General features: G+C 39.5%; 1 pseudogene; it reads left to right on the top strand.

Moving 5' to 3' along the window:
• Positions 1–344: 344 nt before the first annotated feature.
• On the top strand, positions 345–23,162 carry LOC129540032 (tRNA (guanine(37)-N(1))-methyltransferase pseudogene; annotated as a pseudogene).
• Positions 23,163–27,618: the final 4,456 nt, after the last annotated feature.

Genomic DNA, 27,618 nt, shown 5'->3' with positions numbered 1-27,618 from the left:
ACACCATGCTTCCCTCAAGTATCACTGTACATGGTGACCTAGCCCTAGTAACACAATATGTCAAAATATAAGACTAAATGATTAGTACACATACCATGCACTGCTGAGCCCAGTGTTTTTCACGTATATCACAAAACACAGTGCCACATGCAACTGAACACAGTGTCACATGTCATTAAATACTGTACCATGCACACCTTGTGCACCACTAAACAAACTTTATGTCACTAAACAAACATAAGCTCCTGATATGTAACTCAAAATACAGTAGCACACACACCAAGCACAACTAAACGTAGTGCCTCAAACATATATCACCAGAGTACGAGACTTCAGTAAGCACGATGTCTCACAAGTGTGTCATCAACAAAGTATCACTCACAATAGGCAACGCTAAACACTGTGCTTCACACATGTCAGCAAGCATAGCAGCACACACTCAGCACTGGGCCCAGTGTCACAGGTATGTGTCTTACACTCATATTAATGCAAAGAGTTCCAAAAATACCACAAAGCTTTAAATATAAGTCATACAGTATAAAAATTTTTCCTTCAAATACATACCACTAAGTAGAAGAAGAAAAGTATTATTCACTCAGTTGTGTCCGACTCTGCAACTGCACGGACTTTAACCTGCCAGGCTCCTCTGTCCATGGGATTCTCCAGGCAAGAATACTGGAGTAGGTTTACATACTCTTCTCCAGGGGAACTTCCTACCCAAGGGATTGAACCTGGGTTTCCTGTATTACAAACAGATTTACACTGTCTCATATACCACATAACTTTAGGCTCTATGTTTCACATCCACATATTACTAATAAAAACTCTTGCTACAGACACCACTAAATGCATTATCACACATCTCATATAAAACAAACCAAGTATTTCACACAGGAATAATTGAACATAATCTAATACACATCACATTAAACACAATGTAACACACATATATCTCTAAGTACAACAAAAACATCCACAGACTGCTGACACTATCTCACTCATAGATCAGTAAACACATAAGCATACACATCAGGCGCCACCAAAAAAATATCTTCTGCAAATATTACTAAACAAAATGATGCACATACCTTTCACCTGGAAATAGCGTCTCACACATTCATCACTACCCACTCCAGTGTTCTTGCCTGGAGAATCCCAGGGATGGGGGAGCCTAGTGGGCTTCCGTCTATGGGGTCACACAGAGTCGGACACGACTGAAGTGACTTAGCAGCAGCAGCATTCATCACTAAACAGAGCAATGCACACCCTGGTGGTGGTTTAATCTCTAAGTCGTGTCCGACTCTTGAGAACCCATGGACTGTAGCCCATCAGGTTCCTCTGACCATGGGATTTCCCAGGCAAGAATACTGAAGTGGGTTGCTATTTGCTCTTTCAGGGGATCTGCCTGACCAGGGATCAAAGCCTGTCTCCTGAATTGCAGGTAGTCTCCTGAACTGCAGGCAAATTCTTTACTGCTGAACCCCTAGGGAAGCCCGTCCACATCTAGCTACCACTAACTGTAATCGCTAACACATATAACGCTAAACAGAGTAGCAAATACACAAGCAGCATGAAACACAGTGTCTTACACATATATCACTGAATGTAATAGCACACACACAACTCTGAATTCAAATCTTTGCCCATGATTTACTGTGTGAAGTGGCACAGCATGAAGCATCACTAAACACAGTATCTCAAACAATATTACTAAGCACAGTAGGAAACACACCTGGAATCCCTAAATGTGAATGTCTGGCACATATATCACTAAACAAAGTAGAAAACATCCAGGCACTGTTAAACACAGTGCTTCACACAGTTCTCTCAACACAGTAACTAGGCTATTTCCATGGTGTTTTGCTCCTATATAACCAAGCTAATAACTCACACACCAGGCACCAGTAAACACGGTCTCACATGTGTATCATTAAAACACTAGTACAGACACTAAGTGCCATTAACACAGTAGCTCACAAATATATCACTAACTAACGTATTACACAAACAGGCACTCTAAATATTTTGCACACGTATATCCCTAAACACCATGGCGGTCACACCAACAAACGCAATATTGCAGACATATGTCACTAAACACAGGAACACACATTTCTCTGAAGAGACTACCACTCACACCAGGCAGGACTGAATTGACTGTCTCACACATACTAATGTCACTGTCACAGCAGCATCTGTACCACTGAGCCATGGTTTCAGATATGCATAATTAAACAGATTAACACACCTCTATTTTTATGGGGAAACAAGGTTAACAGTGACAGACTTTATTTTCTTGGGTTCCAAAATCAGGAACTGCAGACGGTGATAGAGTGTTATTTTGAAACAGTGTAAGATAACTGGTGGGAAAAAAATAAACTGCCATTTAAATTAGTAACATTAGAAACTGGAGTGTTGGTACCAAGAAATTCACTACACAGTAGCTCAGTTTGATGATGAGAAAGGCAGATGGTTTATGGAGACTAACAGTAGTCTGTCCAGGATTGAATAAAATAATTCCACCTATTGCATCAGGAGACTCTCAGATAGTTTGAACAGTGGGGTGGGGCGGGGGGGAAACACTAAAGGAGACTGATACTCAGTAGTTAGTCTTCCCAATGCTTTTTCCCACTACCAATCTCAGTTTGTCTTCCTATAGGAAGGATCATAAGAACGTTTACTGTATGTATTATTACAGGGTTATTTGAATTTATCTGTTATCAGTATTTGATTGGAGGAAACTTGATGCAGGTCCCAACTGTAATAATACACTACATTGACAATATTTTGATAATAATATTAGAAACTGAAAAGTGAGTTAGGAGTGATTTAAATACAATGATGACATATATGACTCATGGAGGCTGATTAATAAATTCAGCAAAGATATGAGGGTACCCCCAAACAGTGAATTTTTTCACAATAAACAGGGAAGGAGCCACCTGTGAAATTTCCCAAGCAACTCAAAATCAATTTTTTGAATTGCTTACCTGTGAAACTAATCAAGAAGCATAGCACCCAGCCAGGTTATTTGATTTTTAAAGGACACATATTTCACACCTGGGAATAGTGCTAGCCCCTATCAACAGACTCCCCCCAAAGAAGGGCACATTTGAAAGTGGGCTTTAATAATGGTAAGCTATGTGTGAACTAAAGAAAGTGGTAACGCAGTCAAAGCATTTCAGCCCTTATAATTCACACTCAGATACGATTTATGGAGTAGCTGCAGCTCATATTTATGCAAATTGGAGAAGGCTGAAATGCATGCTGTTTTCTTTGCAGCAATGGGAAAATTGGGCAATAGTAAAGACACCAAAAAATCCTTTTTTTTCATTTTAGTAATGTGTTATTAGAGTAATATTTGACACATAGTAGATGCTCCATGCATTGTTGGCTCTCCTAGGTGTGCAAATGTTGGGGCGACAATACTGCTTAGATTATACATGGTACAAATTTCTACTTGTTTCTTTCCACCTATGTGTGATAATGTTGTTCTAAAATAGTGCCTGGAAATGATAGGTGATCAATGCCTTCTTGTTCCCTGAGCTGTTGCTACTGCTGCTACGAAGAGAAGACTCTACACATGGACATCACCAGATGGTCAACACTGAAATCAGATTGATTATATTCTTTGCAGCCAAAGATGGAGAAGCTCTGTACAGTTAGCAAAAACAAGACCAAGAGCTGACTGTGGTTCAGATCATGAACTCCTTATTGCCAAATTCAGACTGAAATTGAAGAAAGTAGGGAAAACCACTAGACCATTCAGATATGACCTCAATCAAATCCCTTATGATTATACAGTGGAAGTGAGAAATAGATTTAAGGGACTAGATCTGATAGATAGAGTGCCTGATGAACTCTGGACGGAGGTTCGTGACATTGTACAGGAGACAGGGACCAAGACCATCCCCATGGAAAAGAAATGCAAAAAAGCAAAATGGCTGTCTGAGGAGGCCTTACAAATAGCTGTGAAAAGAAGACAAGTGAAAAGCAAAGGAGAAAAGGAAAGATATAAAAATCTGAATGCAGAGTTCCAAAAAACAGCAAGGAGAGATAAGAAAGCCTTCCTCAGTGATCAATGCAAAGAAATAGAGGAAAACAACAGAATAGGAAAAACAAGAGATCGCTTCAAGAAAATTCGAGATTCCAAGGGAACATTTCATGCAAAGATGGGCTCGATAAAGGACAGAAATGGTATGGACCTAACAGAAGCAGAAGATATTAAGAAGAGGTGACAAGAATACACAGAAGAACTGTACAAAAAAGATCTTCATGACCAAGATAGTCACGATAACGTGATCACTGACTTAGAGCCAGACATCTTGGAATGTGAAGTCAAGTGGGCCTTAGAAAGCATCACTACGAACAAAGCTAGTGGAGGTGATGGAATTCCAGTTGAGCTATTTCAAACCTTGAAAGATGATGCTGTGAAAGTGCTGCACTCAATATGCCAGCACATTTGGAGAACTCAGCAATGGCCACAGGACTGGAAAAGATCAGTCTTCATTCCAATCCCAAAGAAAGGCAATGCCAAAGAATGCTCAAACCACCGCACAATTGGACTCATCTCACACGCTAGTAAGGTCATGCTCAAAATTCTCCAAGCCAGGCTTCAGCAATATGTGAACCGTGAACTCCCAGATGTTCAAGCAGGTTTTAGAAAAGGCAGAGGCACCAGAGATCAAATTGCCAACATCCACTGGATCATGGAGAAAGCGAGAGAGTTCCAGAAAAACATCTATTTCTGCTTCATTGACTATGCCAAAGCCTTTGACTGTGTGGATCACAGCAAACTGTGGAAAATTCTGAAAGAGATGGGAATCCCGGACCACCTGACCTGCCTCTTGAAAAACCTGTATGCAGGTCAGGAAGCAAGAGTCATAACTGTACATGGAACAACAGACTGGTTCCAAATAGGAAAAGGAGTACGTCAAGGCTGTATATTGTCACCTTGCTTATTTAACTTATATGCAGAGTACATCATGAGGAACGCTGGGCTGGAATAAGCACAAGCTGGAATCAAGATTGCCGTGAGAAATATCAATAACCTCAGATATGCAGATGACACTACCCTTATGGCAGAAAGTGAAGAGGAACTCAAAAGCCTCTCTATGAAAGTGAAAGAGGAGAGTGAAAAGGTTGGCTTGAAGCTCAACATTCAGAAAACAAAGATCATGGCATCTGGTCCCATCACTTCATGGGAAATAGATGGAAAAACAGTGGAGACAGTGTCAGACTTTATTTTTTGGGGCTCCAAAATCATTGCAGATGCTGATTGCAGCCATGAAATTAAAAGACGCTTGCTCCTTGGAAGGAAAGTTATGACCAACCTTGATAGTATATTAAAAAGCAGAGACATTACTTTGCCAACAAAGGTACGTCTAGTCAAGGCAATGGTTTTTCCCGTGGTCATGTATGGATGTGAGAGTTGGACTGTGAAGAAGGCTGATCACCGAAGAATTGATGCTTTTGAACTGTGGTGTTGGAGAAGACTCTTGAGAGTCCCTTGGACTGCAAGGAGATCCAGCCAGTCCATTCTAAAGGAGATCAGTCCTGGGTGTTCATTGGAAGGACTGATGCTAAAGCTGAGACTGCAATACTTTGGCCACCTCATGCGACGAGTTGACTCACTGGAAAAGACTCTGATGCTGGGAAAGTTTGGGGGCGTGAGGAGACGGGGACGACAGAGTGAGATGGCTGGATGGCATCACCGACTCTGTGGACATGAGTTTGAGTGAACTCCGGGAGTTGGTGAGGGACAGGGAGGCCTGGCGTGCTGTGATTCACGGGGTCGCGGAGAGTCGGACACAACTGAGCGACTGAACTGAACTGAATGATAGATGATCAATGCCTTCTTTTTCCCTGAGCTGCTGCGGCTGCTGCTGCTGCTACTGCTGCTAAATCGCTTCAGTCGTGTCCGAGTCTGTGAGACCCCGTAGACGGCAGCCCACCAGGCTCCCCCATCCCTGGGATTCTCCAAGCAAGAACACTGGAGTGGGTTGCCATTTCCTTCTCCAATGCAGGAAAGTGAAAGTGAAAGTGAAGTCGTGTCCGACTCTTCGTGACCCCATGGACTGCAGCCTACCAGGCTCCTCCACCCATGGGATTCCAGGCAAGAGTACTGGATTGGGGTGCCATTGCCTTCTCCATTCCCTAAGCTATGTGTAAGTAATATAGTTTCAGAATAATACCTGCCTTATGGGGCTTCCCAGGTGGTGCTAGTAGTAAAGAACCCACCTGCTAATGCAGGAAACATAATGGGGCATGGGTTTGATCCTTGGGTTGGAAAAATCCCCTGGCAGAGGGCAGGGCAACCCAGTCCAGTATTCTTGCCTGGAGAATCCCTTGGACACGGGAGCCTGGCTGGCTACAGTCCATAGGGTTGCAAGAAATAAGACATGACTGAAGTGACTTAGCACACACACACACACATCTGCCTTATAGTCAATTCACTGTGTATACTTTTTTCCCCACCCCTGCTACTTATAGAAAGACTATTGTAGGGTATATACTAGGCACTCAATGCATGCCTTTTTTCCTCCATTAATGTGTGTTTAATGTACTAATGACTGGCATATACTCGGTGCTTAGTGCAAATTCTTTCCATTTCTGCATGACCAAGTCTGTAGTAGAATAGCTTCTGTGATATATTGTGCACTTAATGACTGCTTATTTTATTTTCCTCTGTGAGTAAGGTTGAACAGGAATACTGTATGATATATAGTGTGTGCTCAAGGCACGCTCCCTTCCCCTATGTTATGAATAATGTTATCCAGGGTACTACCTGGTGCACAACAGGCAGTCAATGCATGCTCATTTCTTTAGGAGTAATGCAATAAAGATTGTGCCTCAATCCGTGCTCATTCCTGCTAGTTGCATCCTCCACCTGTGAATAATGTCTTATTAGAATGACATTTCGGAGAAGGCAATGGCAAGCCACTCCAGTACTCTTGCCTAGAAAATCCCATTGACAGAGGAGCCTGGTGGGCTACAGTCCATGGGGTCGCTACTAGTCGGACAAGACTGAGCAACTTCACTTTCACTTTTCACTTTCACACGTTGGAGAAGGAAATGGCAACCCACTCCAGTGTTCTTGCCTGGAGAATCCCAGGGATGGCGGAGCCTAGTGGGCTGCCGTCCATGGGGTCGCACAGAGTCGGACACGACTGAAGTGACTTAGCAGCAGCAGCAGCAGAATGACATTTGACATATACTAGGTGCTCAATTAATGTTTTCCTTTCCTTCTGTATGTGGGTAATGTTGTACTAGAATTGTTTCTGGAATAAACAAGGTGATCGGTGCATGATTATTTAATATATTGCTTGTATGGCTGATATTACACTGATTTGTTATGTTATTTAGAAGTATTGAAATGATATAATTCATTACCAAAACATGTGTACAGATTTAAGGCATCTATAGATACCTTGCTTGCTGCATGCTTAGTTTTGTCTGACTTTTTGCGACCCCATGGACTATAGCCCACCTATCCATGGGATTTTCCCAGCAAGAACACTGGAGCAGGTTGCCATTTTTTCCTTCAGGGGATCTTCCCAACCCAGGAATCAAACCTGCACCTTCTGCTTCTCCTGCATTGCAGGTGGATTCTTTACCACGAAGCCACCAGGGAAGCCCCACAGATACCTCTCATCAAACAAATATCTGATGAAATGTGATAGAGGACGAACTTTGTCAGAATTTTGAAGCCTGGATAGGATTTACATTAGTGAAGACAAATGAAATGTCCTCTCAGTAGGGGAACTGTGATTCAATAAAGCAGTTGAATTGGAATATGGTCAGAGCTGCTGAAGTTGACTGTGGAAACCTATTTTTGAGCCCTGCTCTGCTCTTGTGGAGAAGGACATGGCAATCCACTGCAGTACTCTTGCCTGGAAAATCCCATGGACGGAGGGGCCTGGTAGGTTACAGTCCATGTGGTCGCGAAGAGTCAGACATGACTGAATGACTTCACTTTTACTTTTCACTTTTCACTTTCATGCATTGGAGAAGGAAATGGCAACCCACTCCAGTATTCTTGCCTGGAGAATCCCAGGGACAGAACAGCCTGGTGGGCTGCCGTCTATGGGGTCGCACAGAGCCGGACATTACTGACTTGACTTAGCAGCAGCAGCAGCAGCAGCAGCAGTTGCTCTTGTGTAAAAATGAAGATGTCATAATAGCTCCTTGGTTCCCAGTACTTTAATTTCTGTAATGCTTCGGGGTGTCTCCAGCTTATGGATATGAGTGAAATCATATTAATAAACATAATTACTTTGGTTGTTGTTCTTCTGTGTTTTATGTAAAAGAATCCACTCAATCATTTCTGGATATTCATAGAAAACCCCCCCTTTTCCTAGGGACTAGTCTGTGTCTGCCAAGTGGTCCCTCATACCAAGTCATCTCTCTCTCCAGGCCCTGCTTTATCTGTCATCATCTCATTCTTACAGGGAAACACTACTCAACCTAAGGATACCCTAAATGCAACCTTTCAAGACTCACATGAGAGTCAAACTGGATTCATCACAGAAATGGTGACCTTGAATGTTAAGCTTTTTTCTTCCCTTGGGCACTGCATCACACCCTGTTTTCTAACATGGACTGGATATGGAAGGCAATGAAACATATTGAGTAAAATTCAAAAATGATTAGACTGCAAACATTTTGATTGGCAAAGAAAAAACATAACTGTGATGATAAGCTCCCTTATTGGAATGAACCTGATAACCATTCATTCAAAATGTAATAAATATATACCAGGCTTCAGGGCTTCATAACAAATAAGCCAGAAACCAAGAGTTTAGTAACAAATGGCTAACCCTGACCTCAGGGAAGCTTAGAACTGATCAGTGGAGATGACAGATATTTAAATAAAAAATCACAATTCAATATACAATCTTTTTGATAATAGTATAGAGATGGGCTTTATTGAAAATATTTCATCTCAAATATTAGGAAAGAGCTAAAAAATAATAAAGTAGAATGTATCAGTATGTTAGCACACTCTTTCCTCTTAAATATCCTCATGCCTAGAACATGCACATATTCAGTATATATCTGTGGAATGAACGAATGAATGCAGCCAAAGTGATAAACAGAAAAAAGAAACTTTAAAAATATGAAGGTATTAGAAGTAAATTTTTGTCAATTTATATACAGTCTACTCATCAGTTAAAGGTGAATGATAATACCTTCCCTTTTGGAGTGCTGTGGTGATAAAATCATATACTCAAATCATTTAGTTCTTAAGAGGGTGATTCTAAATCGTAAGAAGTAAAAAAGTTGACCAGGAAGGGGTTCTTTGTCATGCTGGGGGTATCACTGGGTTTAAATCATACCTTCCTGTCTCTTCCTAAGGAAAACCACATGGAAAGCTGGTGGAAACCAATAGAATGGCTGAATACCTTTAAGTATTTTGAAGTATTTGAAGTACTGAAGTTTTCGGAAGTATTTCAGCTTCTCCTCTAGGAAGTAGTAGCTGATGTTATGCTCCTTCTGAAATTGCCTTGAGAAGTGAATTAAGAATAATTGGGGCTTCCCTAGAGGCTCAGATGGTAAAGAATCTGCCTGCAATGCTGGAGACCTGTGTTCAGTCCCCGGGTCAAGAAGATTCCCAGCTAGTATACTGGGATGAACCAGAGGGATGAAATAGGGAGGGAGGTGGGAGGGGGGTTCAAGATGGGGAATGCATGTACACCCAGGGCACATTCATGTCAATGTATGGCAAAACCAATACAATAATGTAAAGTAATTAGCCTCCAATTAAAATAATAATAATAATAAAAAGCGAATGGCAACCCATTCCATTATTCTTGCCTGGAGAATTCCATGGACAGAGGAGCCTGGCTAGCTACAGTTCATAGGGTTGTAAAGAGTTGGACGTGATTGAGTGACTAACACATCCACTTTTACTTCAGAATAGTTGAGTTGGGGATGATCTCCTGAGTTTGAAAAGGCTTACCAAATATCTCTGTATAAAATTCTAAGAGGATCATTTCTGCCCTCGTAAAAGTCTTATGGATTCTTGGCTAAGGTACTGAGCCGTGGAATTAATAGATCAGTGGACTGTGTCCCAGCTATGATGCTGGGTTAAAAAAGAGAGAGAGAGAAATGCCAACAGTAGTTTTTTTCTGGGCATCAACTCACAAAAAGGTATTTGTTGTATGAAGATAAAATGAACAAAAAGAAAGGGTAAAAAAGAAAATGGACCCTTGTAGGTCAGAAAATTCACTCCCACTCCAATGTTAAGAAACCATTAGACTGAAACAACGTGGATGTTTCCCTCCTAAGAAAACCCTGATCTTATAGAAAAGAGGATAATGCTTTTGCTTTTGGGGTTGAAGACAAAGTATAATTTGCTGCTTATGCTGATACAAAAATGCGTTTGGATCTTAAAAGCTGAATAAAAGATCAGTCAATACGTGAGCTTATTTTTGCTGTGTAAATTTCCATTTTAGTCTGTGTATACAGTAAGTGGGAGTGAAATAAAACAGAAGAATGATCTGGGATTACTAAAGTGTTTGTGGATATATACCATATATACTGCAAATTAATTTGATCATGTACCTTTAAATAATTTGCATTTAGTTTTGGTTGTTTTGGAGTTGTTTTTAAATGAAAATTAAATTATATTGTATATGTTGTTTTGCATCTTGCATTTTTTTCACTCAACAGTATGTCCTGAGCAATTTTCCCATCTATATATATGTAGAGATCAACCCTTTCCTGATAGCTCTATGATATTGTATGGCATGACCTGACCACAATTTAACACTCCTTCTGTTGTTCAAGATTAGGCTATCTCCAAATTTTCCATATTATAAACAATGTTAGCATGAATATATTTATGCCAATACCCTGATATTCCTACCTGAACATCTCCATAGATTTCTAGAAGTAGGATTTCTCAAAGGATAAGTGCATTCAGTTTGATTTTGATTTAATTTGTTTTTGTTTTGGAGCAGTCCCACACTGACAGAGTAGCTACTAGTACAATACAATACAAAGAACTGAATGTGTTAGTATGTGTGTTTCCTACAAATATGAATATTTTCCTACATTGCTATGGTGCAGTGATAAAAATCAGAGAAGTTAACATCCATCCATTACTTCTCTCTATTCCTTCAATCTCAATCAAGTTTCTACAACTATCCCAATAATGTAACTTTTAGTAAAAGGATCTATTTCAGAAGCAGATATTGTATTTAGTTGTCATGATTCTTTATTCTTTTTCATCTGGAAAAGCTCCTGTTTCCTTGAATTTCAAGATCTTGTCACTTTTAAGAGTATGGACCAATTAATTTGTAGAATGCCTCTCAGATTGGATTTGATGTTTCCTCACAATTTGATTCAATTTTACGTCTTTGGCAGAAATATCACAAATATGACATTGCATTACATCTGACTAGGAAGTGCAGCATTTTAATTTGTGCAACATTTTAATTTATACTTGCCTTTTCAGTCTTGCAATCTGCCATTTCTTCAAAGATTCCTGATCCCTTTTAAGTGGAGACTGGCATTCAGAAACAAAATCTGGGTGCTTGATCTTTTCATTGCTATCAAGATGTCACTATTCTTTAGAATAATTTCATCCCAGCATTGCAGGATTCATACTAATTTTCTCCCTTTCCATATGTGTGACTCTTCTCTCCAACAGTGAGAAACTTGGCTCTGTTTTCCTTAGTTTACGTACTAATTCCCAGGTGGTGTTAGTGGTGAAGAATCCATCTGCCAATACAGGAGAAAAGAGATGCAGGTTTGAGCACTGGGTCAGGAAGATCCCCTGGAGTAGGAGATGGCAACCTGCTCCAGTTCTTGCCTGGAAAATTCCACAGACAGAGGAGCCTGGCAGGCAACAGTCCATGGGGGTCACAAAAAGCACACAGCTGGGCACCAAAAAAAAAAGTGCTGATTTGATCAACCCCAAATATGTATGTACTCTCTAATCGCTGTTGCCATTCACTCTCTCACGTGGGACACCATTCTCCTCCCAATGGGGCTCTGAACTCCCATACCTAGCCATGCCCTGTTATGGGTATTCTCATTCTGGTTGAGTTAGAAAACCCTACACAAGGCCAACCCCACATATACCCTCCTCATCTAGCTTGGACTCTGACATCCCATGTGAGACTCACTTGGAAGTCCCTTTCTGTGTTTTTGAGGACTAACATTAGGCCACTTTCATGCCTGAATTTTCTCCTTAGTCTGCTTGGGCTCCATTGCCTCGTAGAAAAATCAAGAGAATTAAAAGAAAAAAAATCTACTTCTGCTTCACTGACTACATTAAAGCCTTTGACTGTGTGGATCACAACAAACTGTGGAAAATTCATTAAGAGATGGGAATACCAGACCACTTTACCTGCTTTCTTGGAAGATGCTTGCTCCTTGGAAGAAAAACTATGGCAAACCTAGACAGCATATTAAAAGCAGAGAGATTACTCTGCCAGCAAAGGTTCGTATAATGAAAGTTATGGTTTTTCCAGTATGGATGTAAGAGTTGGACCATAAAGATGGCTGAGCACTAACCCTAAAGGAAATCAACCCTGAATATTCATTGGAAGGACTGATGCTGAAGCTGAAGCTCCAATACTTTGGCCACCTGATGCAAAGAACCGACTCACTGGAAAAGACCCTGATGCCAGGGAAGATAGAAGGCAGGAGGAGAAAGGGACGACAGAGGGTGAGATGGTTGGATGGCATCACTGACTTGATGGACATGAGTTTGAGCAAGCTCTTGGAGTTGGTGATGGACAGGAAAGCTTGGTGTGCTGCAGCCCTTGGGGTCACAAAGAGTTAGACAAGGCTGAGCAACTTCTTGGGCTCAGTTACTGACACTGGGTCAGCCCAACATAAGGACACCCTTCTCACTAGACTCTGCTGTGGCCTACTGTTTCCTTCAGATATTCTTTATTTCCTGGTGACAAAGATGAGATACTGTCAAGAAAAACTAAAACAAAATCATAGGAGATATAAATTAATTTCTATATTTTCTTGTGTGTAATTGAATCCACTTCCCACCAATTCAGATTTAGGTTGAAAAATGGATGACATTAGACTCACTGCAGAGTTGATGGTGGGTGATTAGCTTTCGGCAACCAAACACAGAAGACATTTGACTTTAACGGGATGGACACAAAGAAGATGTCTGTGAGGCAAAAATAAAACAACAACAAACTCCACACTTATTAATAGATGATGCTATTTTTGTTATAGCAGTATTCACCATGACCGAAATATGGAAATGATCTTGGTATCTGTTGATGAGTGAATGGATAAAGAAACTGTGATACATTGATGGATGGATAGATAGGTAAATCTCTCTCTCTTTTTCCCTCTCAGTGTAATATGGCCTTAAAAGAAAAGGAAAGTTTACCATTTGTGGGTAAATTTAGACAGTATTATTCATCCACATTGTGGATGAACTTAGAAGATATTATTTTAAACTATCAGACACAGAAAGACAAATATTACGTGATAGCACTCACATGAAGAATCTAAAATAGTCAAACCTACAGAGTAGAACAGTGGTTGCTAGGAGCTGGAAAATGGTAAGGATGGGAAGGTGTTGGTAAAAGGTTATACATGTTCAGTTATAAGATGAATAAGCTCTAAAAATCTAATGTAAAGCATGGTAAATATGATTAATAATACTATATTGTATACTTGAAATTTGCTAAGGGTAGATTTTAAGTGTGTACGCACGTACACATAGACACATGGTAACTATGTGAGGGGAGGTAATTAACTATGTTAATTAGCCTGATTGTGGTATAATCAGCACACCAAGTTTACTTATATCAAAATGGCACATTGTACATATTAAATATTTTCAATTTTAATATCTTAATCAGGCTGGGGAAAAACCTGAACCCTAAATTTAAAAATAATATCAAAACAAACGCTAAGCCAACATCTTCTATTTATTGAAGAAAACTAAAATGAATTTTTTTTTCAAAAACAGTAACAACAATGAAGTGAGCAGTGAAGGACTCATTAGAATTGCAGATGATTGTTAATTTAATAAGTAGAAGAAAATAAATTTGAGTAGAAAAGTCTCCATTAAAACTGTAATTTGTTTCTAGCATACCAGCTTCATGGAGCTCGAACTAGTCAAACAATAACATAATATCTTCATTTCATGAAACTTCACAGTCATTATAAAACATTCCACACTGAGAAGATAAAATCTAGTGTTCAGTGTGTACTGAATTGAGAAGCTTTCATTCTCTCTGAATGCAACTGTGAAAAAGAATGTTGCATTAAACTGGCTTGTGCTTTGGACTGTCATTGGGGTCTAAGCAATTCTTGTTTAACTCTCTAATTTTCTTACTTGACCCAACACCTAGATAACAGCTGTAGAAGCTCAGGTTTTGTCCATAGACTTAAATTTTACAGAATGACCTAAACTTCTGGTAAGGGCATTGATTTTTCAAATCTCTTATTATTTTAATTATAGGTTTCTTGTATTCACTATGCATCTGGAGTCCAAAAGGAGACTTACAAATTTCTCTCTTGTCTCTTGCCTGGAAAAAATAGATATTTTAAAAGGCAAAAGTCATTATTCCAGTCTTCAAAATTGCCAAGGGCATTAAAAATTACATCTTACATTTATATATGGATTGTCCTTCAATTTAGCCCAACTTCATGCAATCATTCATTGGATTTAATATTTATTGAGCACCTATTATGTTCCAGGCAATGTTCCAAGTGTCATGGGAAGAATTATTCTGATATATATCGCTCACATATATATTGGAAGTCATGGGATTGAATAAACTGAATCAGATATGGACTCTGCCTTCCAGGAGATTATAAGAAACCACGGAGGATAAAACAGACTCACAAAATTTTAACAGAAGATAAAGGACTAGGATAAAGGCTGTGAGAGACATCCAATAAAAAAGACTAAGAAGAGACGGGGCAGTGAGACATAATTTCTGCATGGAGATCTAGGGCAGGTTGGAGTGGATAGAGTGGAAAAGCAGGGACCCTTTGTGGAGGAGGGAGATTTGAATGATATTGTTACTATATTGTGAACTTATGCAGATTTATTTCAAATATCCTTAGTATTTTTAAGTATTGAAAGAGATAAATGTAGCATGGGCAGTTTTACATTTGGAAGAACAGAACGAAAATGAAAGATAAACATAGCACTGAGACTCCATACCTTTATTGACCACCTTGGTACTCTTCTAGACTTCATCTGGTCTGCCTTGCATTACCACCACAACCTTGAAGAGTGGATTGTATGGACCTTTGTAGACATGCAGTATATATTTGAAGATTGAAAAACAAATCCATGACATAAGAATCTTATGATTTACACATCTTTCCTCAGAAGGATGACTGAAGTTCTCAAACAGAAGTGAGTCACAGAGAAAAGTGATATGTATAGGGCAGAGCATTTTTATTTCAATTTTTTTAAACTTTTTATTTTACATTAGAGTATAGTTGATTAACAATGTTGTGATAGATTCAAGTGTACACCAAAGTGATTCAGTATATGTGTATCCTTTTTCAAAATTTCCCCCATTTAGGTTGCAATATTGTTGCATAATATTGAGCAGAGTCTTGACTAGCTTTTTACTTATCATTGATTTATAAACTGAGATGGTCTTTCTGTTTTTTCCTAAAATACTTGTGAATAAAGTCCATTTACATCAAATATCAATGACCCACAGGTCTCTTCTCCTAAAACAAGCTGTGGGGAGGTGGAATCTAGTTAAATGTCCTGCTCTCACAGATCTCATGTTGCCAGCCTGATTTTGTGAAACTTATAGGTGATCTTATACTGGAATTCCTACAAAACAGTGTTAATCATTTCAGTGTAATTTTATTTTAATGTCTTAAATAAACAATAATTAAAAGTGTTAAAAATGCCAAATAGGGTAGAGATTTATCATCACTTATAGTAAATTTGGAACAAATGCAATGCAGTTAATTAAACATTAGAGATTGATTTTTTTTCAAGATTCTTTCAATAGAATTGTGTTAATCCTATGAACAGTCAAAACATCTCATTGAGTGTTGTATTTAATATTGTTTTAAGTATGCATGATCTCATTTGATAATCTAATAAAACCAGGTGGGACAACAGTTTATAGATGAGGAGAGTAAGGCTTAGGAAGAATGAAACTGAAGTTTACAGACCTGGTTAGCAACCAGCTGGGACATTTCCATTCCGTCCTTCTGGCACTGCCTTTTTACATTAGAATTCCACTTTTCATAGAGGAAGGAAGGTCAGTAGGCTGATGATGCGAAATAAGTGAATCTTGTCAAACTGCTCTGTTCATACTCTGGATTTTGGACAGTGAAGGATAAAACTAGGCAGAGAAAGGTAATCCTGAGCAGAATGGGTTCATGATCAAAGTCCCTGTCATTCCTGATCAGAGGTTGAGATTTACTGCTTTCTCCTGAGGGAAAGCCAGATTGTCATTTCATACTTGTGGAAAAGAACTTCTGCCATGAAGAGATGCCATTCATTGTCCTAGTCCGCCAGCTTCAACCACAATCACAGATGAGAAAGAGATTACTTTTCACATAAAATTGGGTTAAGGAGTCCTGCTTCCCTCTTTGAAAAAAAATGCACACTTTCTTCTTGAAGATCTTACAAATTATTGCTTTTAATGGATCTTGCAACATAAAATGCACCATGCTTGAACTCCAAACTTGTGTCATGCCTTGGTGAGTATTTTATGAATTGTAAAATTGAAAAATAAGTTAAGATACCAAAGTGGCTGCTGGCTCTCCTGTCTGATAAATCTTACTTGGGATTAGTATGTAATATCCCTTTTAAGACCTCTTTCATTTCTTTTTTTTATGGACTTGAACTGCATGCCAATAAAAGCGAGGAAATTCTATCCATGTGTCTTTGTTTTTCCTTGTTAACTATATTACTTAGCTGTGCAGATTTTCTTTATTCTGAATGATCACAGGCTTTCTGAAAATGTCAGCATCACATTTAACTGTTTTTTCTAGTGTTCAGACTTTGCACCATGATTGAGGTATACTTAGAGATATACGCTTTAAAATAGATGTTAACCTGGGGAGGATCAACCTCTTTGGCAGGGAGAGGACTTTGATGAACTCACTTTCCTTTTAAAACAATAAAATATAAGCAAAACAACTAAAGCCAATCATTTCAGAAGTCTGTAATTAGCCAAAGCCACAGAATGAACTAAAAATTGTCTATACAAGATAGGCTGCTGAACTTTGGTAAGACGGTGGGATCTGTAATATTTCAATTTAGGGCTAATCTTTTCTTCCATTCCCTCCTCACCTTAGAGGTGTAGCAGGTAAAAGCCAGCAGCCATTGCAGAGAATGAAAAGACTGAACTTGCCTGTGGAGCTCTGTTAAAGCATCATCTCCAGTACAGAGTCAATAGTTTGTCTGAACTTTCAGCTCCCTGGAAAATAGGTGGCTATTTGAATGATTCAGAACTTAGTCCATTAAGTGGGAAGTGGATGGATCTAATACCAGAGTTTTTACAAATAGTTCTATTTGTTTGTAACAACAACAGCAACAAAATACAAGGCATCAGAAGAAACAGGAAGGTAACTCCACATACATTGGGGGAAAAACAGCTAATAGAAAAAGGCCCTGAGGGGCACCAGATTTTGGACTTAGCAGAAAAAGATTCTAAATAAGCTATTGTAAATAAATTCAAAGAAGTACAGGAAATAATGTATAAAGAATGAAAGGAAGTGTGAAAATACTATTGGTAATGATAACTGTGTAGCCATTATGAAAGGCAATATACATGCATTATTTTGTAATTCTTTTCCTCTCCAATCTGTTTTCAAAGACAACTGAATATCAATAAACATAAAGCTGTATTAATGGACCTATCATTTATACAGATGTACATTTTTACAAAGGAGGAAGAGGAAATGGGGTATTTTAGACAGAAGTTTTTGCACAGTATTGAAAATAAATTGGCATGAATCAACTAGATTATTTCACATTAAGGTGCTAATTGTAATTTTCAGAGCAAACTACAAAAATAACTGAAATAAATATAGTGAAACAAACAACAATAAAATTAAAAAGATACACTAGAGAACATGTGGGCTTTCCTATAGCTCAGATGGTAAAGAATCTGTTTACAATGCAGCAGATCCAGGTTCTATCCCTGAGTTGGGAAGAACCCCCTGGAGAAGGGAATGGCAACCCACGCCAGTATTTCTGCCTAGAAAATTTCATGGACAGAGTTGGTTGGTTGGCTACAGTCCATGGGGTTGCAAAGAGTCAGACACAACTGAGTGACTAATACAACAACAAGAGAATATATATTTAACAAAAGTAAAAGATAGAAATCAAGGAAAAAGGAAAAAGAAAAAAACACAAGACATAAGGAAACAAATAGCAAAAGGACAAATATAAACCCTGCTGTTGCTGCTGCTACTAAGTCACTTTAGTCATGTCCGACTCTGTGCGACCCCACAGACAGTAGCCTGGCTCCCCCATCCCTGGGATTCTCCAGGCAAGAACACTGGAGTGGGTTGCCATTTCCTTCTCCAATGTGTGAAAGCGAAAAGTGAAAGTGAAGTCGCTCAGTCGTGTCCGACCCTTGGCTTATCAGTAATTATATTAAATCCAAGTGGATTAAACACCTCAATCAAAAGACAGATGTTGGTAGAACAAATATACTAGCTACAGGATGCATACTTTAATTCAAAGACATAAATAGATTAAAAAGAAAACGATGGAAACATTTACATGAAAGTGATAGTCAAAGAGAGATGAACTAGTTGTACTAAAATCAGGCAAAATATACTCAGAGATGAAAGGAGGAGGGAGGTGGGAGGGAGGTTTGGGAGGAGGAACTCATGTACACCCGGGGTGGATTCATGTCAATGTATGGCAAAACCAACCAATATAATATTGTAAGATAATTAGCCTCCAATAAAAATAAAAAACAGAAAATCTCATGGATGGAAGAGCCTTGTAGGCTACAGTCCGTGGGGCTGCAAAAAAATAAAATAAAAAAAGAAAGTAATTACATGAGAAGTAGAAACACTAGAGTAAGAAATTACAACCCATTCAAGTATTCTTGCCTGGAAAATTCCAAGGACAGAGGAACCTGGCGGGCTACAGTCCATGGGGTCACAAAAAGTTGAACATGACTGAGCATGCATACATGCACAGAAACCATTTATCCTTATTGAGGGTTAATTTATAATTAGAAAAATATGACAATTATAAGCATATATACACCTGTCAGTTCAGTTCAGTTCAGTTCAGTCGCTCAGTCGTGTCCGACTCTCCGCGACCCCATGAATCACAGCACGCCAGGCCTCCCTGTCCATCACCAACTCTCGGAGTTCACTCAAACTCATGTCCACAGAGTCGGCGATGCCATCCAGCCATCTCATTCTCTGTTGTCCCCTTCTCCTCCCGCCCCCAACCTTTCCTAGCATCAGAGTCTTTTCCAGTGAGTCAACTCGACGCATGAGGTGACCAAAGTATTGCAGTTTCAGCTTTAGCATCAGTCCTTCCAATGAACACCCAGGATGGATCTCCTTTAGAATGGACTGGTTGGATCTCCTTGCAGTACAAGGGACTCTCAAGAGTCTTCTCCAGCACCACAGTTCAAAAGCATCAATTCTTCGGCAATCACCTTTCTTCACAGTCCAACTCTCACATCCATACATGACCACGGGAAAAACCATAGCCTTGACTAGATGGACCTTGGTTGGCAAAGTAATGTCTCTGCTTTTTAATATACTATCAAGGTTGGTCATAACTTTCCTTCCAAGGAGTAAGTGTCTTTTAATTTCATGGCTGCAATCAGCATCTGCAGTGATTTTGGAACCCCCAAAAATAAAATCTGACACTGTCTCCACTGTTTTTCCATCTATTTCCCATGAAGTGATGGGACCACATGCCATGATCTTTGTTTTCTGAATGTTGAGCTTCAAGCCAACCTTTTCACTCTCCTCTTTCACTTTCATCAAGAGGCTCTTGAGTTCCTCTACACTTTCTGCCATAAGGGTGGTGTGATCTGCATATCTGAGGTTATTGATATTTCTCCCGGGAATCTTGATTCCAGCTTGTGCTTCTTCCAGCCCAGCGTTCCTCATGATGTACTCTGCATATAAGTTAAATAAGCAAGGTGACAATATACAACCTTGACGTACTCCTTTTCCTATTTGGAACCAGTCTGTTGTTCCATGTACAGTTCTGACTCTTGTTTCCTGACCTGCATACAGGTTTCTCAAGAGGCAGGCAGGTGGTCTGGTATTCCCATCTCTTTCAGAATTTTCCACAGTTTATTATCAACACAGCCCCAAAACATATGAAGCAAAAGCTGACACAGTTAAAGGGAGAAACAGATAATTCAATAATAAAAATCTGAAGCTTCAATACTTAATTTTTGATAATGGATAAAACAATAATACAGCAGTTCAACAGAGAAATAGAATATGTGAATAATATTATAAACCAGATTGTTCAGTCACTAAGTTGTATCTGACTCTGCGACTCCTTGGACTGCAGCATACCAAAATTTCCTGTCCTTCATTATCTCTTGGAGTTTGCTCAAATTCATGTCCATTGAGTCAGTGATGCCATCCAACTCTCCCATCCTATCATCTGCTTCTCCACATGCCCTTAATCTTTCAAAACATCACAGTCCTTTACAATGAGTCAACTCTTTGCATCAGGTATCCAAAGTATTGGAGCTTAAGCTTTAGCATTGACCCTTCTATTCAGTATTGATTTCCTTTAGGATTGACTCGTTTGATCTTTCAGTCCAAGAAACTCTCGAGTCTTCTCCAGCACCACAATTCAATGGCATCAATTCTTCAGTGCCAAGCCTTCTTTATAGACAAATATTTACAGAATACTCCCTCCAACATCAGAATATGAATTCTTCTCAATAGTCATTCTGCTAACATGGAAAATTCTCTAGGATAAACCTTGCATTCAATTCAGCTCAGTCACTCAGACGTGTCTGACTCTGTGATCCCATGGATTGCAGCATGCTAGCCTTCTCTGTCCTTCACCAACTACTGGAGTTTGCTTAGACTCCTATTGATCGAGTTGGTGATGCCATCCCACCATCTTATCCTCTATTGTCCCCTTCTCTTGCCGTCAATCTTTCCCAGCATCAGGGTCTTTTCTAATTAGTCAGTTCTTTGCATCAGGTGGCCAAAGTATTGTATCTTTAGCTTCAACATCAATCCTTCCAATGAATATTCAGAGTTGATTTCCTTTAGGATGGACTGGTTGGGTCTCCTTGCAGTCCAAGGGACTCTCAAGAGTCTTCCTCAACACTGCAGTTCAAAAGCATCAATTCTTTAACACTCAGCTTTCTTTATGGTCCAGCTCTCACATCCATACATGACTACTGGAAAAACCATAGCTTTTTGGACTAGATAGACCATTTAGCTTGTTGGCAAAATAAAGTGTCTGCTTTTTAGTATGCTGTCTAGGTTGGTCATAGCTTTTCTTCCAAAGAGCAAGTGTCTTTTAATTTCATGGCTGCATTCACTATCTGCAGTGATTTTGGAGTCCAAGAAAATAAAGTCTTCCAATGTTTCCATTGTTTCCCCATCTATTTGCCATGAAGTGATGTGACTGAATGCCATGATCTTTGTTTTTTGAATGTTGAGTTTTAAGCTAACCTTTTCACTATCCTCTTTCACTTTGATCTAGAAGCTCTTTAGTTCCTCTTCACTTTCTGCCATAAGGGTGGTGTCATCTGCATATCTGAGGTTATTGATATTTCTCCCAGCAATCTTTTTTTTTTTTTTTTTGAACAGAGGAAAATTTATGCGTCGAACCTGGACTGGTCACTTATGATAATATACATGCTACAATTTCATTCTCCCCAATCATTCCACCTTCACCCTCTCCCACAGAGTCCCAAAGACTGTTCTAAATGCCTATGGCTCTTTTGCAGTCTCTTATACAGGGTTCAGGTTACTATTTTTCTAAATTCCATATATATGCGTTAATATACGGTATTGATGTTCTTCTTTCTGGCTTACTTCACTCTGTATAATTGGCTCCAATTTCATCCACCTCATTAAAACTGATTCAAATGCATTCTTTTTGATGGGTGAGAAATACTCCATTGTGTATATGTACCAAAGCTTTCTTATCCATTCAGCTTGATTGATTCCAGCTTGTGCTTTATCCAGCCTGGCATTGCTCATGATGTACTCTGCATGTAAGTTAAATAAGTAGGGTGACAATATACAGTCTTGATGTACTCCTTTCCCAATTTTGAACCAGTCCATTGTTCCACATCTGCTTTTAACTGTTGCTTCTTAACCTGCATACAGGTTTCTCAGAAGTAGGTAAGGAGGTCTGGTATCCCCGTCTCTTGAAGAATTTTCCACAGTTTGTTTCGATCCTCACAAATCAATAATGATAATATCTATAAAAATTTCCAATTGGAAGTACTATCTGGAGAGGAGAATATGATGACCAAGGTTTTAGAAAACAATTACACCTATGAATTTGATTTTTCAAAAGTCTGTTGGAATCCTCATCTCTCCATAGAACACAGCCATATCACAGAACTTCTGCAATCTGGGGAATGTCCTATTTGATGTTTTTCCTAGGGTTGCTTGGGCCCTTTGCCATTCCAGCAGCAAAGAAAAACTGCACTGTGTTTGCTAATAATCTCAATCCTGAATCTCATAAATGGCTACTGCACAATTTTAAATTAAATAAAGTGGACCAAAAGGTAAAAGCCTTTAACTTGGATGGGAAAGACTTCCTGCAAGGACTGGTCAGAGAAGAGTTAATGCAGCAGCTGGGACCACTGTCAAAAGAAAGAAAATACTCTGTGCACATTGTCATGAATTTGATGAATTTGCCAGCAAAGCCTATTGAGTTTCTCAGCTCTTTCAAAACACTCTTAGATGGACAGCCATGTGGCAGTGAACTCCTTCCCATTGTGCACTGTTACAGCTTTTCCAAAGGTGCTAATCCAGCTAGGGATGTTCAGCAATGAGCTCGAACTGTGTTAGGCATTTTCTTGCAGACATGTAGTTCAGTTCACCTAGTAAGAAATGTGGTCCCTAACAAGGAAATGTTATACATCACTTTTAAGATTCCTTCTGCTATACTTTATAAGAACCAGACTGTAAATCAAGACAATCATGAAGATCCACCTCTTAAACACCAGAGGACAGATAAAGACTTTTAAGAAGAAAAAACACAAATTGCTTCAGTCACTTAATTGGAAATATTTTCTCCATCTCCCCACTAGACTTTTGTGATAGTGAACTATCATTTGTATGATTTCTAATATTTTAACATTCAGTTACTTTAGTACTGAACCCTTTTATTTTACTCTAGCTAGCTTCCCTGGTGATCAGATGGTAAAGAATCTGCCTTTTATGCGGGAGACTTAGGTTCGATCCCTGCATTGGAAAGATCTCCTGGAGAAGGGAATGGCAACCCACTCCAGTATTCTTGACTTGAGAATACCATGGCCAGAGGTGCCTGGCAGGCTATAGTCCATAGGGTTGCAAAGAGTCAGACAGGATTGAGAGACTAACACACTCACCATCAAAGGCTTTAGTATAGTCAATGGAGCAGAAGAAGATGTTTTTCTGGAACTCTCTTGCTTTTTCAATAATCCAACGGATGTTGGCAATTTGATCTCTTGTTCCTCTGCCTTTTCTTAATCCAGCTTGAACATCTGGGATTTCTTGGTTCACATTCTGTTAGAGCCTAGCTTAAAGAATTTTGAGCATTAATTTCTATCTTGTGAAATAAGTGCAGTTGTGAAGTAGTTTGAACATTCTTTGGCATTGCTTTTCCTTGGGATTGGAGTGAAAATTGACCTTTTCCAGTCCTGTGGCCCCTGCTGAGTTTTCCGAATTTGCTGGCATATTGAGTGCAGCACTTTAAAAGTCTCATCTTTTAAGATTTGAAGAAGCTCAGCTGGAATTTCATCATCTCCAGTAGCTTTGTAGTGGTGCTTCCTAAGGCCCACTTAACTTCTTACTCCACAATGTCTGGCTTTAGGTGGGTGATCACACCATAGTGCTTATCTGGGTCATTAAGATCTTTTTTGTACAGTTTTTTCTGTGTATTCTTGACACTTATTCTTAATATTTCTGCTTTGGTTAGGTCCATACTGTTTCTGTCCTTTATTGTACCCATCTTTACATGAACTACTCCCTTGGTATCTCCAGTTTCCTTGAAGAGACCTCTAGTCTTTCCCATCCTATTTTCCCCTCTATTTGTTTGCATTGTTCACTTAAGACTTTCTTATCTCTCCTTGTTATTCTCTGGAACTTTGCAATCAGTCAGGTATATCTTTCCCTTACTCCTTTGCATTTTGCTTTCCTTCTTTTCTTTCTACTTGTAAAGCCTCCTCAGAGAACCACTTCAGCTTCTTCCATTTCTTTTTCTTTGGTTTGGCTTTGGTGACCGCCTCCTATACGATCTTATGAGTCTCCACTGACAGTTCTTTAGGCACTCTGTCTATCAGATCTAATCCTTTGAATCTGTTCATCACCACCACTGTGTAATCATAAGAGATTTGATTTAGGTCATACCCAAATTGTCTAGTGGTTTTCCCTACTTTCTTCACTTTAAGCTGGAATTTCGCAATAAGGAGCTGATGATCTGAGTCGTAGTCACCTCCAGATCTCCTTTTTGCTGACTATAGAGAGCATCTTTATCTTTGGCTGCAAATATTATCAATCTGATTTTGGTATTGACCATCTGGTGAAGTCCATGTGTAGAGTCATCTCTTGTGTTGCTAGAAAAGGGTTTTTGCTCTGAGCAGCATGTTCTCTTGACAAAACTCTGCTAGCCTTTGCCCTACTTCATTTTGTACTCCAAGGCCAAACTTGCCTGTTACTCCATGTATCTCTTGACTTCCTACTTTTGATTCCAGTCTCCTATGACGAAAAGGATCGTTTTTTTGTATTAGTCCTAGTAAATCTTGTAGGTCTTCATAATACTGGTCAACTTAAGCTTCTTCAGCATTAGTGATTGGGGCATAGACTCGGATGACTGTGATGTTGAATAGTTTGGCTTGTTAAGAAACCAAGATCATACTGTCATTTTTTGGACTGTAACCAAGTACTGCATTTCTGACTCTTTTCTTGATTATGAGGACTACTCCATTTCTTCTAAGCGATTGTTACACATAGTAGTAGATATAATGGTCATCTGAATTAAATTCACCCATTCCAGTCCATTTTAGCTCACTGATTCCTAAGATGTCAATGTTTACTCTTACCATCTCCTGCCTGACAACATCCAATCTATTCACGGACCTTACATTCCAGGTACCTATGCAATATTGTTCTTTACAGCATCAGACTTTACTTTAACCACCAGACATATCCACAACTGGGTATCATTTCGTCTTTGGACAGGCAGCTTCATTCTTTCTGGAGCTGTTAATAATTGCCATCTGTTCTTTCCCAGCAGCATATTGGACACCTTCTGACCTGTTGGGCTCATCTTCCAGTGTCATATCCTTCTACCCTTTCATACTGTTCTTGGGGTTCTTGTGGCAAGAATACTGGAGTGGTTTGCCATTCCCTCCTCCTGTGAACCGTGTTTTGTCAATGTAGCACATCATGTACACTGGTTTCCTATTGTTGCTGTAACAAATTACCACAGATCCTGGAGGTAGTTCTGGAGGTCAGGAGTCCATAATCAGTATTACATGGGGCTAATGTCAAGGCGTTTCCTTAGGGAGGTTCTAGGGAATATTTTTTGTTTTTTTCTTTCCTGGAAAAGGCAAGTTTCTAGAGGCTGTATTCATTACTTGGCTCATGGACCCAGATCACACTGCCTTTTCTTCGTTGTGTCCATTGTCACATCACTTGCTGTCTTTGATATTCTTGCTTCTTTATCATAAGGACCCCTGTGATTACATTGGACTTGCCTAGAAAATCTAGGATAACTTTCTCACCTTAATATCTTTAAGTTAATCACATCTGCAAAGTTACTTTTACCATGTAAGATAACATATTCACAGGTCTGTACATATTTGCTGTTGCTGTTGTTTAGTTGCTAACTTGTGCCTGAGTCTTTGTGACCCCATGAACTGTAGCCTGTCAGGCTCCTCTGTCCATGGGATTTCCCAGGCAAGAATACTGGAGTGGGCTGCCATTTACTTCTCCAGGGGATCTCCCCAACCCAAGGATATAACCCACATCTCCTGCATTGGCAGGCAGATTCTTTATCACTGGGCTACTAGGGAAGCCCCTGGACATATTTTAATGACCTTATTCTCTTAATTATAGTATACCCGCTGAATGTCAAAGATTTACATTTGATATTGAAGCTGCATTCACTTCATTCCCAAAGGTCTCAAATCATTACAACACTCACTCAAAGTTCAAAATTCTATTATTTAAATATCATGAACTCCAAAGTCCAAAATCTTTCTATCTAAATAGTCAGATAATGTTTACAGTCTCTATATGATCCAGTCCAGGGCAAGATTCATCTCTATCTGTGAACCTGTTAAGTAAGAAAAGAAGTTGTCTGCTGCCAGAATATAGCGGTAGGACAGTCATGGATAACAGTTATGACATTTCTATTCCAAGGTTAAAAGTAGAAGTAAGAAACTTGTCAACGATTCTAAAGCAATTTTGAAATCAAGTATGGTAAATTCCATTGAATTTCCAGGTGGTGCAGTAGTAAAAAGAGAGAGGAAAAAAAAAAAGGCAGGCAGCCAATGCACAAGACAGAAGAGATGTGGTGGCTGGGCAGGGAAGATCCACTGGAATAGGAAACAGCAGCCCGCTCTAGCATTCTAGCCTGGAAAATTCCAGGGACAAAGGAGCCTGGCAGGGTACAGTCCATGGGGTCACAAAGAGTTGGACACAACTGAACACACACACACACACACACTAAATTCCATTAGGTTATAATGCATGGAAACAATCTGTGACTCAAAGTTCTATACTCTGAGTCATTCTTCTTTATCAGGAAGGACAGTGCCTGCTGGCCCCTGAGTAGTCTTATCAGTCTGTTTCATACTTGTAGAATTTGAGGTGTTTGACAGTCCTCTTTTATTTCTTCCTCCTTCTGTCCCTTTTATTCGAAGCTCACAGTATTTCTGCTGGAAGAATATTCTCAAATGTTCTACCTGTGGATCTTCCATGCATCCCACAAGGATTCACTCAGTTAAAACAAAGCCTCTTTCACAAATCTCCCCTGAATCATCTTATCTCTATTCTTGGCCTCTGTTGAGATGAATAGTCTGAACTTTTGGTTCTTCTAAGGAATTAAGAAAAGGTTGTCCAGGCACTTTGTTTTCTCTAGAACATGTGTTCTTGATGATAAACATTTCCACATCCTAATTGTAGCGTCTTTTGCTATCCAGATAGGTTGAGAATTTCTCAGTTCATAAAGTCTTGGTTCCTTTTACTTAACAGTTATTCTCTCAATTTACCTCTTACTGGTTACATTTTACTCTAAGATGCAAGAGGAACGGAGAAGGCAATGGCAAGCCACTCCAGTACTATTGCCTAGAAAATCCCATGGATGGAGGAGCCTGGTTGGCTGTAGTCTGTGGGGTCGCTAAGGGTTGGACACGACTGAGCGACTTCACTTGCACACATTGGAGAAGGAAATGGCAACCCACTCCAGTGTTCTTGCCTGGAGAATCCCAGGGATGG

This window comes from Moschus berezovskii, chromosome 11 (genome assembly GCF_049115385.1).
Source record: "Moschus berezovskii isolate FMDL1 chromosome 11, NW_MosBer_1.0, whole genome shotgun sequence".
NCBI lineage: Eukaryota > Metazoa > Chordata > Mammalia > Artiodactyla > Moschidae > Moschus > Moschus berezovskii.
Note: the sequence above shows the minus strand (reverse complement) of the source record. Positions and strands in the feature narration are given on the sequence as shown.